We start from the raw sequence: 13,094 nt of genomic DNA, 5'->3' as shown, positions 1-13,094 counted from the left end.
TGCATTGTTTAAATTCTGTTGGTACACTACGGGTATCATTAAAGGGGTAGTTCACCCAAAGATGAAAATTCTGCCATCTTTTACTCACCTTGATGTCGTTCAAAATCTGTATTAGTTGCTTTCTTATGTTGAACATAAAAGATGATAATTTGAAGATTGCAATCAAATAGTTGGTGGTTCCAATTGACTTCCATAGTAGGAAAATAAATACTATGGAAGTCAATGGGAAACACCAACTGTATGATTATCCAGCAATCTTCAGAAAATCTTGTTCAGCATAAGAAAGCGACTCCTACAGGTTTGGAACGACATGAGCGTGAGTAAATTATTACAGAATCCCTTTATAATCTTAAATCCGGCACACACCAAGCCGATAATTTGTTTGGCGTGTTCCACTCGTCGGCAGTTGAATCGGCGTCGGGGACGTCGCCAAGAGTGAGAGCTCTGATTGGATGTTCAGTTTATCGGACGAGTGAGTGCCTAGAATTAAAGCAAGTGATGAAAACAAGCATGTGAATGACGGTGGTACAGACAGAAGACTGTTTAAATATTACGTGATCTTTCCAAATCATTCTAATAAGCGAATGTTTTCATAACAAAATGAGCTGCTTGATAAAATTATAGGCTAATTAAAGTTATCAAAGCTACTGATTTTCAAAATGGTAAGAAAGCGCTGGTTTGTTTACATTTTGTATATCTGTGTTAATCTAGTAAATCTTTGTTTCGGTTCAATGGTGAAGCAAGTCAGCCCCGGGCCCATAGCAAAAGTAAAATAAAAATTGTATGGGCCCACCCAAAGGTCCAGCTCGGTTCACTTCACCTAGGCCCTATTAGTGAATTTAGTGAAGTAGCCTAAATAAAGTTACATGGATCATGCTTGACAAGCTGTTTTATTTCTGGTATAAATGCTTGGTAATAATATGTAACGTTTTCAAGTCTAGGCTATATATTATTTGTAGCACGCAAACCACCCCATAATCGCAGCTTTGTGCTTTGCTACTACAAAGTGCCTATACTTTCAATTTTATGATAAAAAAATATATAGAATTAAAGTGTTTTCTGAGTCAGTGTAACAAAGATGAATTTGACGATCCTGACATGCCATCTTTAATTGGACGCCTTTAGAAAGAAATGCCTCTTTACGGATTACATCATGAATGAGTTTTTGTTTTCGATATTAATTATTATTATTAAACACCTTTTGAACACTTGATTATAACAAACATAAAATGTTTCAAACATATTTCTAAATTTTATTTTTAAAAATAAATGAAAATAAATATTATCAGTTTGCCATTAAAAACCAAAACTGAAATATTGTTATGCCTGCAACAGCAGCTGTGTAAGGTGAAGAGACAGAAAAAAGGTACGGGCTGGGTTCTATTCATTCCCCGTTTCAACAAAAAGTTCCCCTGGGCTCGGCGGGCCCCCAAACTGCACCTGCATGCCCTCCATGCCCGGACGCTTCGCCACTGTTTCGGTTTTTGAATGAATATTAATAGCTTCTACTATGAACAACTCGTTCATCTGACGCATGCGCAGAACGCACGTGTTAATTTGCCGCCGCTGTAGTCTGTGCGGTCTGTTTCAGCCGGTCTGGTCCGACGCTTCCGACGCAAGGCGACAACACCGTCGGCTTCCTTCGCCGCTAGTTCTTTGAAGTTGGCTCGGTGTGTCAGGGGCTTAAATGATAGTACTCAATATAGTGTCTAGTCTTAAGCTGACAGGGTCTGTGGTTTTTGGTTTTCCCCGTGATCTTGTCACAGCTGCAGAGGGGGATGTGCAGAAGTTATTAATGGACATTGATGATGCGAGTAAAACTAAAGTGAAAGAACTTTCTTATGCTCATCAAGGCTGCATTTTTCAAACCGTAATATTGGGAAATATTATTGATAACTCTAATATTATTACAAAATAACTTTTTTAATACATTTTAAAAATGTAATTTATACCTGTGAAGGTTTATTGTAAATAAATTATTTTAAAATACAGAGTTATAAAACTACACATTTACCATAATGGCATCTTGTAACATAGTAACAATCCTCACCTTTGGCATAAAATCATACAGTACATATAGAGAGACATAATCAAGTCCTTTCCCTTTAATCAAAATCAGTATTATGGAATTGTTATTCCCCTTTAAATCAAGCTCTAAAATATTTGTAAGTCCACTGAATGTATTAACAGTAGATTACTGTTTTTATATTAGTCATGCAAAGTCTTTATATCGTAAGATGCAGAGTCATACGTTTTAAGTAACAATGATGTTAAGAAATACCCATAAACAGGAAGACCCCACGCTGGACATCAGTCATATTACTGTGCTACTGAAAGCTTGTTTTTGCACCTTGTAAACTTTAAGAAAAAGGACCTGGAACTAAGTTGTCACCTAAAGCGCATCTTTCAATTCTGTCCAATGAGGATCCTCTTGGAGGTTAATATGTGCATCATGACGCTCAACAACATCTGGAAGATGGTCATGGACATCACAATGACATAGTGACTAATACTGCAACACAAAAGAAACATTGAATCATATTCGTGCAATTTAGGCATTTTATTATGCTGTGATGTAGTGATTCTAGCTATAGCCCTTACCTCAAATCACACTTCACAGAACAACACAAAACAAAATAACCACACTCTTACAGTCTCAAATATGTTTTTTTTTTTTAGTTTAACTCAAAGTGGGGCTTATTTCTTTTCCCAATATCCCTTGCTTATCCAAAGCATATCAGTAAAATCATGAATTAATTCACCATATAGGACAGCATCAAGGGATCCCATACGTCTTTCAAATGAGGAAGAGTAAGATATCAAGACAACATCTGTAAATATTCTGACACAGTACTTCAATGTACCAAGTCCATAATTGAAGCAATCCATCATAACACATCAACTCACATTAATTTATAACACTAATTTATGACAGATGCAAATCTAACTGAGCTTGTGTTTCCCCATGGTTAAAAGAATGGAAGCTAAAACAAAGTACAATACAGTTAACACACCTAATGCCTACGTCAAGCCAGCTTCCATAAGCCTTCACTAAAGTAAAATATGTGCTGGTGAAAAAAATAAGAGAGATAAGTTTTTACTTTTATGCAATTTAATTTTGCTATTATTTGTCATGTTCTGTATGCATGTTGTGTGTGCTTGTTTTCTCGAGTCTGAGATGACAAGCACAAAGAGGAAAAGCCAAGAAAATAAATGCAGATTTGATGTAAACTTAAGCAAAATAATACCATAAAGTTATATACAAAACATACAGTACATATCCTTGTTGGACTTTGTAGGTTTATGTTTTTTAATCAAGTACACTAGATACCAAACCCCAGTTGTCGGAAGAACAAGGAAGTGTCTGTGAAGGCCACAAATATAGCAAATGCTTGAAGAAGTGGTCAGTATGCAAACACTGTGGGCGAAAAAAGAAAGACCTGTTGGTTTCCTGCCGTTTTATTTATTCTGCTAAGATGAGAGCTGAGTTGGCACTTGAATGCTTTCGAAAGTGCACATCACAATTACAAATAAAATTAATACCTACAAGAGGATGCAATAATTAACAAATCATAATAGCACAAATAGCTGTGGTGCATGTGGCACTAATTTAAGAAAAAAAGGGTCAATCTGATACTGTATGATGAGGAAGTGCTATACGGCCACTTCAGCAGGCCGCCCATGATGAAAGAATTGAAGATGGTCAAAAAGCAATAAACTGAGGCTGAATCAAAACTGTGAGGGAAGATAATAATTGAAGTTTACTTTATAGCACTGTTTTACTTCAAAATGACCAGCTACCTATAAATAGAGGCAATGTTAATGCTGCTGAAGAATGCAATTATAATGAAAAACACCTATTACAACAGTTAAGTAACTATATCATTTATATAATAGTATAATAGATCATCAAAAGACACAAATAATAGTTTGTAGACAAAAGAAGTGCAAAGAAGTAAGATCTCCCAATATCATACAGCCTCAGCTGCCTGATCTTAGTAATGTCAATGTTTTCACCAAAATCAATGCTGGAGAGCTGGGAAAACAGGAAACGGTACAATCAGTGGTCTGTCTACTCGTACTCTGATACATAAACTTTACACAATGCAATAAGCTTCAACCTCATTTTGAGAATATTTTAGAGGCTGAAGAAAAGCATGAAGGCCTAGAGAAGGAGGGGACTGTACGGTACCTCAGTCTGATTTGAACTCCCATGTGTGTTCATGGCTTCCTGCTCAATGTTGATACATGCAAACATGAGCCATGACAGCACTGGAGGAAAAAGAGCCTCATACCTTTACAATTTACAAACCAAACAGCTATTAGATAAGGGCTTTCATTGTAAAATATTAGTTTCAAATAAATTCTATTCAAATTTAGAATAAATTATAATAAAAACAACACAAAATGAAAATAGAATAATATCTTTAAAAAGTTCTGAAATTGATTTGATTTATTAGAACATCATGTCATTTGTTTAATATCTTTATAATGCAGACTACGGTTCAAAAGTTTAGGGTTCAAAGTAATGCTGTTTTTTGTAACTTTCTATTCATCAAAGTAACCTGAACATTTTTAATTATGGTTTCCAAAAAAAAAAAAAATATTAAGGAGCATAACTGTTTTTAACACTGATAATAAGAAGAAATGTTTATTGAGCACCAAATCAGATTTACCAGAAGACAAAATGAATGGTTGCTTAAAATTCTGCTTTGCCGTCACAGGAATACATGACATTTGAATTTTTTTTAAACTGTAATAATATTTCATTTCATTAACTATTTACTGCTTTTTTGATCAACTAAAATTAGCCCTTGGTAACTTCCTTAAAAAATAACCAGCCCCAAACTTTTGAATGGTAGTGTGTTAGCTAATTAGATTATTCATTATAATATTCTCTGTATAACTGTAACTGTCTCAAACCAGTCAGTGGCTAAACTAGAAACTTCTGCAACTTAACTGCTTACTGTATGCACTATGTGGTTTGCTTTTGAATTCCATTTCCTTAGACAACAACCTCAAGAGAAGAATTTGACTAAATCTAACATGTGCTGAATTACCTTTAATCTTAGCACAGACACATACAAATGAATGATTTGATGGCGTTAGATTGATGGTCAGTGGCTTTTGTCCTGTGCTTAGGAGGAGGTAGACACAAACTAAGGACATCAGGATACTCAGAAGTCTGTGAAAGAGCCTGGTGGAACTCAACAACGGTACCAAAAATGAGGAACCTAAAAAACAGAGTGTGAGAGAACATGGGTTAAAGTATGAACAGGACGAAAGAAAAGAAGAAGTGCAATTCACTGGTAAGCAGTCATGCATCAAGGGTTCATCACGCCATTTTGTCAACCTCATGTTATTTCAAATCTTTATGACTTTTTTTTTCTCTGCACAAAAGAAAATATTTCGGGGTTCCAACTTCCAAAACAGCACTGGACCCTTTTGACTTTCGCTGTATGGGAAAAAAAATTCCTCCAAATATCTTCCTGAGTGTTCCACAGAAGACAGAGAATCATACAGATTTGGAATGACATAAGGATGAGTAAACAATGACAGACGTGCAATTTTGGGGCAAACTATCCCTTTACAGTCTATAATGGAAACAGAGCATTGTGGGAATGGAAATGGCAAACCTAGTGTAAGCCAGCTAACAAGCTGGTTAAGGAGAGAGGCAAGCCTTGCTTCAGCTGCAGACTGGAGTGTGTGCTGGTCACACAGCATCACCTGCATTATCTGGAAACAAATGTACACAAATAAGATTCTCAGAGAAGTTTAAAGTAGGTTCAATTTAGATGTAGTCCCGATTTAGCCCATATGGATGGAAATAAGTAAGTAGATAAATAAGTAAAAAGTTGTCAAAAATATACCAAAAAAATATTGTAATTAAAAACAGTAACCAAAATATATTTCAAAATGTATTTTGGGGCAAGACAATACATTTCCAATCTCACGCTAGGCTACATTTAGGCTAAATGCAAGTGTGGAAGGAATAGCCTAGAGATCAAATCTTTTTTGATTTCGTAAATACTATTTAAAATATGTTTTAATAATTAAATTCTGAAATGGTTAACAGTAGAGTAACAGTAATGTGTCTTGTGTACAAAACAAAAAAGTTTTTAGATTTTGTTTTTACTAGCTAAACCCAGACAGAATGTTGTTTGTTACCATCTGCTGCTGTTGCAAGAGACATCATAAAATTTCAGAGATAATCAGAAACAGGAAATGCAATGTAAACTGTAAAATACAAATTATACCCCATAAAAATTACCCTATTACCATACATAATTTGCATTTGAATTTTGGTCGTAAAGTTTTTTTCTGTTTCCTTTAGTGAATCATTTGCCTTATTTAAATGGTTTTCATGTCAGATACTGGATTTATCTAGCTCACCTCACCTGAACCTGCTCTTTACAGAACTGTACCCTGGATCACTATTTTTAAACACAGGGCTTCCCAGCTGGAATTTGTGGATCTCTTGGGGGGGTTCATGGGGGAAACTGCAGTCTACTAAGAAATTAAATCATAAAAATAAGTAAATAATTTAAAAACATTTAAAAGGAAGCCCTTACTAAACCTGCATGCCATGTGACCTTTAACCAAAACCACAAAACATGCAAATGTGCTGTTAAAAATATGAAAATATGTTTCAAGAAAATGTCAGGGATAAGTCAAGGAAATATTTAACACAAAAATCTGTTCAGAACCAATATCCGACCTCAAATGTCTGCACCAAAATGTCCTAGAATGAAAAAAGACACAGAGAAAGAGTCAAAAATGACATGGCAGATGAACAGCTGATGATCCCTTCGGGTCAGGTATAGAGGTATAAAGACAAGTTCAAGGTGTCAGCACTCAGGGGTTGAAGAGGGTCAGCGCACATTGTACTGTAAAACACATTACATTTAGAAGATAAACCTTCCTGATGCCATTCAGCATCACTAATCAGAGTGTATGAATGTGTTTAACAGTTTAAATGAAGAAAACGAACACAAATGATTGTGTATGACAGGTTTTGGCATCACTAAGTGAACAAAGAGTGCTTCACACATAGTTAACGTCCGGTTCTCTTCCCACCACAGGCAACAGAGGAAACACAGCCAGAAACAGACAGCTCAGAATCCAGCTCAGTGACTTGAACTACAGTACAGTATAAAATACAAAAGAAAAACTATTAAAAAATGCTCCTCTAAACCTCAGATCAGAACGGGCCTTTAGAAAAGTCACCTTACTTTTGTGTAGAGACCAGAAACCACAGGCCACAGTGCCAGCACAAGCAGCCCTAAGGTCAACATGGCCCGACAGAAAAAAACTCACCACCTAAAAACACCAGCAGACAGGAAATGAAAAAAACTGAAATAGTTAACACATCTAATTACTAGAGTACAAAACAGCGCTAACACTCAAACACAGACGACAGCATTCACCATGTCTAGCACACAGCTTATCGAGCACTTACAAGTACTTCAATTCCAGTAAAAAATAGCCAAAGCATTTGCTGAGCTGTAATGAGGGGATTGCTCGAACCAGACCGGCAAGAGTTTCAAATCTGTGACAAAGAGAAAACACACAATCTCCAAAAATCTAATGAGGAGGAAAAAACTGACTTGGTATAAAATGTATTGAAACATTTGAATATGATTAATAAATACAGATTTTCTGAGCATTTTTGTGAAATGCACCTATTTTCTTATTTGTCTTTGGTCATGTGAATAATTTTGCAAATTTTTGGGCCTGTGTAGTTAATTTATATTTATTAATTAACATTACACATTCACAATATATCAGAATGACAATAGTTTTTGGATAACAAATGTAAACTTACTGGTATCTGTCAACCCTTGTTGTTTATGGAGGGACAGAAAGCTCTCCAATTTCATCAAAAATATTTTTTATTCTTTCCTGGAGAGGAAGATTTTTGGGTGGACTATCCCTTTAATTGTGCATGCTCAATAATCCTATAATGTTACATTTAAGTAATAATTTAATAAAACTGTTAAATGTAATCTATACAAATTCTCAAAATAATACTTTAATAAAAAACAGGGCTGAGTAACTTACTCCCTCGTGACAGGGAGCAAGCAGTAGATGTAGTAGGTCCAAGGCCTGGCCTGGATCAACAAAAAGAGAGCCACAAGTAGACCTTTACACAGAAACATCTGTCCTAGACTCCTTCCTGTTACCACGAAAACCACAGATACAAACACATACAGGAAATGACATATATTTAAACTTTATCTTTATTTACCAGTAAACCACTAACCTCAATATTAATGGCAATGACCATGACCATGACTACAACATCCCCTGCTTACCATGTGCATGTTAGTTTGAGGTTTGTGTAGGCTGGCATGCATCTTCAAGATGAGCAAAACCACATAAGAGCTCCAACAATGAAACCAAGAAGGACTCTGTCATATGTGTGATAATACGACCAGCCCTATCAGATCTTCACAATAATGGATCTGGAGAAGAAGACAAAGAAAGATATGGCAAGGCAAGATAAAGATAATCAAGTCCGTTTGGACATGATCACAACCAATTAACACTCACTGCTTCATCAAACTGTCCTTTCTGGATCAAATTTCTTGCATTATGCACAAAATCCATCTGTTTAGAGTCATTTCAGAGGCCTAGATGTAAAAAGAAATATATCTCACTATATGATCTGACCTTAGCAGCTATATACCAACACCTTTAGAAGGTTCCAAGGAAGAAAGTAAGTCATACAGGGTTGAAAAGACTTGAGAGAAAGCAAATGATGACTGAATGTTTATTTTTAGGTGAAGTACCCATTTAAGCACTGACGTTTACTCACTGGTAGGGTGTAAACAGAAAAGATATTGCGGTTTCTTTCTTCTATGCCACTTTCACCTGTTGATTTAAACACAAGATAGCTAATTGGTTCTAATTAAAACAGACAGAACGGACCAAAGTGTGCTGTATTTCACCCTGAACTGTTCCAGGATCTGAATTGCATTTGCATATATGCTCTCAGCCTTAAAGTGCTGGCTATTATTCCGGTAATTCAGAGGTAACACACCCTATGATGCAAGAAATGCATTAATAAAAGAATATAAAAAGTGCATGCATGTCTATATCGAAGTGCACTGCTCTATGATATAAACTCGTGATGGGAAAGCACTGAACTCATCACAGAGTTCAATGGAAAGGGAACTCCTATAATTGATGACATAAGCAGAGCAATTTCAGCCTGTAAAAGCATATAAAGTTCAGCTCAGCTGTGTTCCTGTAATTTTTTTATATACATTTCATTAACAAAAAAATCTCACCTGATTGACATCCACTCTCCTGGAAGTATCCAAGAGTCATTAAACAAAGCTTTTAAATAATTATCATCATATTTGTGAGAGCTCTCCCGTTGTGCTGTCTGAACCCCAGCGCCCCAAGCGCCTCAGCGTTTCTGATGGATGTCCCACACCGTGAGATCCTATAAAACATATACTCATATACTGCATTGCAAATTACATATTCTTCTACATAAAACATTATTTTGTAATGTTGACTTGAACTTGAACCATAATACAAAATAAGTGAATGTTATTTAATTCTTAAAAGAAGTTTTACATTTATAAAGACTAGGTGACAGAGATGTTTTACCCCAATTTGTCATGCCATGATCGGACGTAAAAATATAAGCCGTTTTTCTATTATGCCCATAAAAGTCGTCCATCATAGTGACCATTTCAGCGACACCAGCATCTACCAGGACAATGTTCTCCAGATAATCCCTGTAAATGCAGAAGATATTCCATTTGAGAATTTGACGATGGCAGTAGCGCCTCCTAGTGGTAATTCTCATTTAAGGTGTTCTGAATATATGCATTTAGTATATAAATAAAAAACATTTAGTTCAAGATCTCAACACACTATACTATAATAAAATTCCATTTATCTTTCACTTATACAAACAGTAAAATAAAAATAAAAAAGGTAAAAGGTGTTTACACATTACAATGTCTAATGTGGTGATGTGTTTTACTTTGACGGGTCGGTGGGCATGGCCATTGGTGTCTATCTCCAAAAGAAGAAGGAAAAACACATTCTGTTCTTCATTTAACATATTCAGTAGAGTTTCATTACTTTTGGCTCCACTGAGGAAATTCATAATGGGAAAAAAATAAGAAATAAGATAATTTAGCCATGCTGTTCATTCATATCCTCATATGGGTTTCAGACTAAGTATAAAAATAAAAATCAAATCAAGTTAATTATTTTAACCAATGATGCATTAAATTGAAAAGAAAAACAGCATTAAGGGACCAGTGGATGGAGTTTATTTTTACAGAGCATCAATGGAGTTGTGCAAGTGTTTGTGTTTGTTCCCCTGCATTTGGAAGATGCTTGTTTTACAAACAAGGCCCAGTTTGACGCCGGATTTGCACATCGTTTATTTTGATGCGCGTAAGCACATCAAGTAAACAACAAGCGATGTTGTCATCAAACTGCACGAGTAAAACTGCTTCAAATATCTGTTGTTAACTTAGCTATCGGCGCCTGAGCACATCAAGTAAACAACATGCGATGTTGTCATCAAACTGCACTTTCCATATGTAAAGCTTAAAAAAAAAAAAAAAAAAAAAAAAAAAGAAGACAAAGTGGAACTTAGTCATTTTCCAAAACCGCTAAGCAAATATATACAGTTTCAGTACATACCACATAGAAACGTCGTTGCTGATGCTGCTATTGTTAAATTTCAGCCTCTGGATCTGATTCTGGATCATAAATATACGCTGAATCTGACTGTTAGACATGGTTTGTTTTGGTTGGTTTTGTCCTCACAGTAATGTCACAGCTTCCAAACGCTCTCAACGCAAAAGCCTACTGGCGCTTGTGATTCTTTAGCTCCGCCCACACGTCACGCCTCCAGCCGGTCCTGTTTTTCCGGGAAAAATCGGTACAGACTATCTTTCTCTTATGAATATAATAAAACTAAAGACTTTGTGGAGTTATGAAGGATGCAGTACTACTCTGTAGGTACTCAAGATTAACAGGATATTGAGTGAAAACGAGCATTTCACCCCCCCCCCCCCCCCCTTTAAGCAACTCAACTATAGCACTGATACAAAAATAAATGTACATGTGGATCGTGTGCCAACTGGAGACTGGGGTAATGGCTACTGAACATTCAACAAATTATATTTTAAAATATATTAAAATAGAGAAAAGATATGTTTAATCTAATATTTCTATATATACAATATATTATCCAAGATTTAGGAAATTGTTAAGAAATTTGATTTAAAATAATTTTAGACAAAGCATGTTGTAGTACTGTTTAAGTTTAAACAATTTTTTTTTTTCAAATAGCAGACCTCTAAATACTGGGCCATGCTTTAATATGCATCACTGCCGACATAACAGCTGTGTTTTTTTTTTAGTTTAGATCATCAAAAGTAATTACGTAAAAGCCCCTACATAAAAGTATCCTACCTTAACTTCATCAAATCCCCATGTATCAAGTCTGGAAGCATCAGTGGAGGCAAAGTCCTCTCGCTCTGGATGTAAGTGTGAGTGTATACATGGTCTCCAGTGGCTCCTATAAAACGCACATGCTAGTAAAGCTACCAAATAATGTCACTATAATGTTTATTAACAGGTGTGTGGCTATACCTTTAGCAAACATCTGTAATATATCAGGACTTCCCAAACACCAGGAATGCCTGCTCTCATTAAAAACAGAATCAAACTCCACTGGATTTTCCTTCCAGCCTGTAAGCACGGAAATAAGTAATGCAATTAAAGGTTATACAGAAACACACATGCAACTGCTGCTTACCCTTGGCAACAGCACTAACATCCTCATAAAAACCTGCTATTTGAGCCACGTGACCTGGGTGTGATTCTGTTGGGAGTCTGTGTGATTCTGTGTGAGACACTCCCTATCTGCCACTCTCCTCAATCACACTCCTTATGACAGCAAAAAATAAGAACCAGAAGTTAAATTTTAATTCAATGCATTTTATGCAAACCATCAAAAAACATTAAACATCTACTTTTCTGGACCACATTTGTAAACAGGACAAGCCCATGCATGAAAAGATTATTCCAGCTCATCACCTTAGGTAAGGAGCCCTGACTGTCCCATTGTCATCTGGTTTATAAGAGACTTTCACCTCTTTGACCATCTGCCACAAAGAGCACCAGGCGCTTGGTCGGAGGGGCCAGAGGGATACGCTGTATTGTCATTCCATGGATGAGAGGGGATTTGAGATAAATGTCAAATATTGAGAGAAAGAAGACTACATGGACTACATGAGTCCCACAATGAAGAATGTCATCATCTTCATCGTGTCTGCTGTCAGACCAGTGGCACTGATTTAGAAAAAGGAAAGAAAGACAAGAGAAAAGCTGGATATTTGAAATGCATTTGGTTATATTTTAAAGTCTTTTGAATTTTGCCTTAAAGACATTACATATTAACATGACTGTAAATTCAAAAGGACTTAGTCCATAGTCATCACAGAAGTAACATCTGCAAATATTTGTAAAAATTGTATGAGAGAATAAAAAAACCGCTGGAAAATCGCTTACATTTTAATCTAAGGTGAATAAATGTGTATCAATCATAGACTGTATAAAAACAGCTATCAGTCCATCAATGCTGTCAATCAAAACACTCGGCAAAGCATGAAAAAAAGCAGGTTTAAAAAAAAACCGCTTCTTTCACTCAGGCTTTTCATCTGTTTTAATATACTGTTATATGTGTGACGAAAAACTTGACTTTTGACCTACCAAAACAAATAGTTTGTAAGCAAATTAACTTAGAACCTTTATTCACTTCCTTGTATTAGTAACCTTTGAACTGGAAATCGTGCAATGCATTTTGGGAAATGTAGTTTACTCCATGTGAGTGTTTTTCCTTCAGAAAACAAAAATCAGTTTAATAATGTGTTTTTTAAAAGTGTGATTAGTTTAAATAATGTCAGTGATATTAAGACTATGACATGAATTTAATTTTTTTATGTAAGTCAGAAAAACACTAATGTCTCCATATTTTTTTACAGTGGCATACTACAATTAAAAATCCAAATTGCACTTTACATTTTGATATGCTGTAATGATATACTCAT

The 13,094-nt window shown here is 35.6% G+C and overlaps 1 long non-coding RNA gene across 1 annotated transcript; it reads right to left on the bottom strand.

Moving 5' to 3' along the window:
* Nucleotides 1–340: 340 nt before the first annotated feature.
* On the bottom strand, nt 341–12,379 carry LOC128012918 (uncharacterized). The gene is made up of 11 exons (XR_008183211.1): nt 12,082–12,379; nt 11,635–11,931; nt 11,455–11,560; nt 9,622–9,752; nt 9,294–9,451; nt 8,674–8,874; nt 6,399–8,465; nt 5,637–5,736; nt 5,061–5,234; nt 4,193–4,295; nt 341–4,036 (listed from the first exon to the last, which is right to left on the bottom strand). It is a non-coding gene; the product is annotated as an uncharacterized LOC128012918 (long non-coding RNA).
* Between the last annotated feature and the right edge of the window lie 715 nt (nt 12,380–13,094).

This window comes from Carassius gibelio, chromosome B24, assembly GCF_023724105.1.
Source record: "Carassius gibelio isolate Cgi1373 ecotype wild population from Czech Republic chromosome B24, carGib1.2-hapl.c, whole genome shotgun sequence".
In the NCBI taxonomy this organism is placed as follows: Eukaryota; Metazoa; Chordata; class Actinopteri; order Cypriniformes; family Cyprinidae; genus Carassius; species Carassius gibelio.
This window is presented reverse-complemented; position numbering and strand designations above follow the sequence as displayed.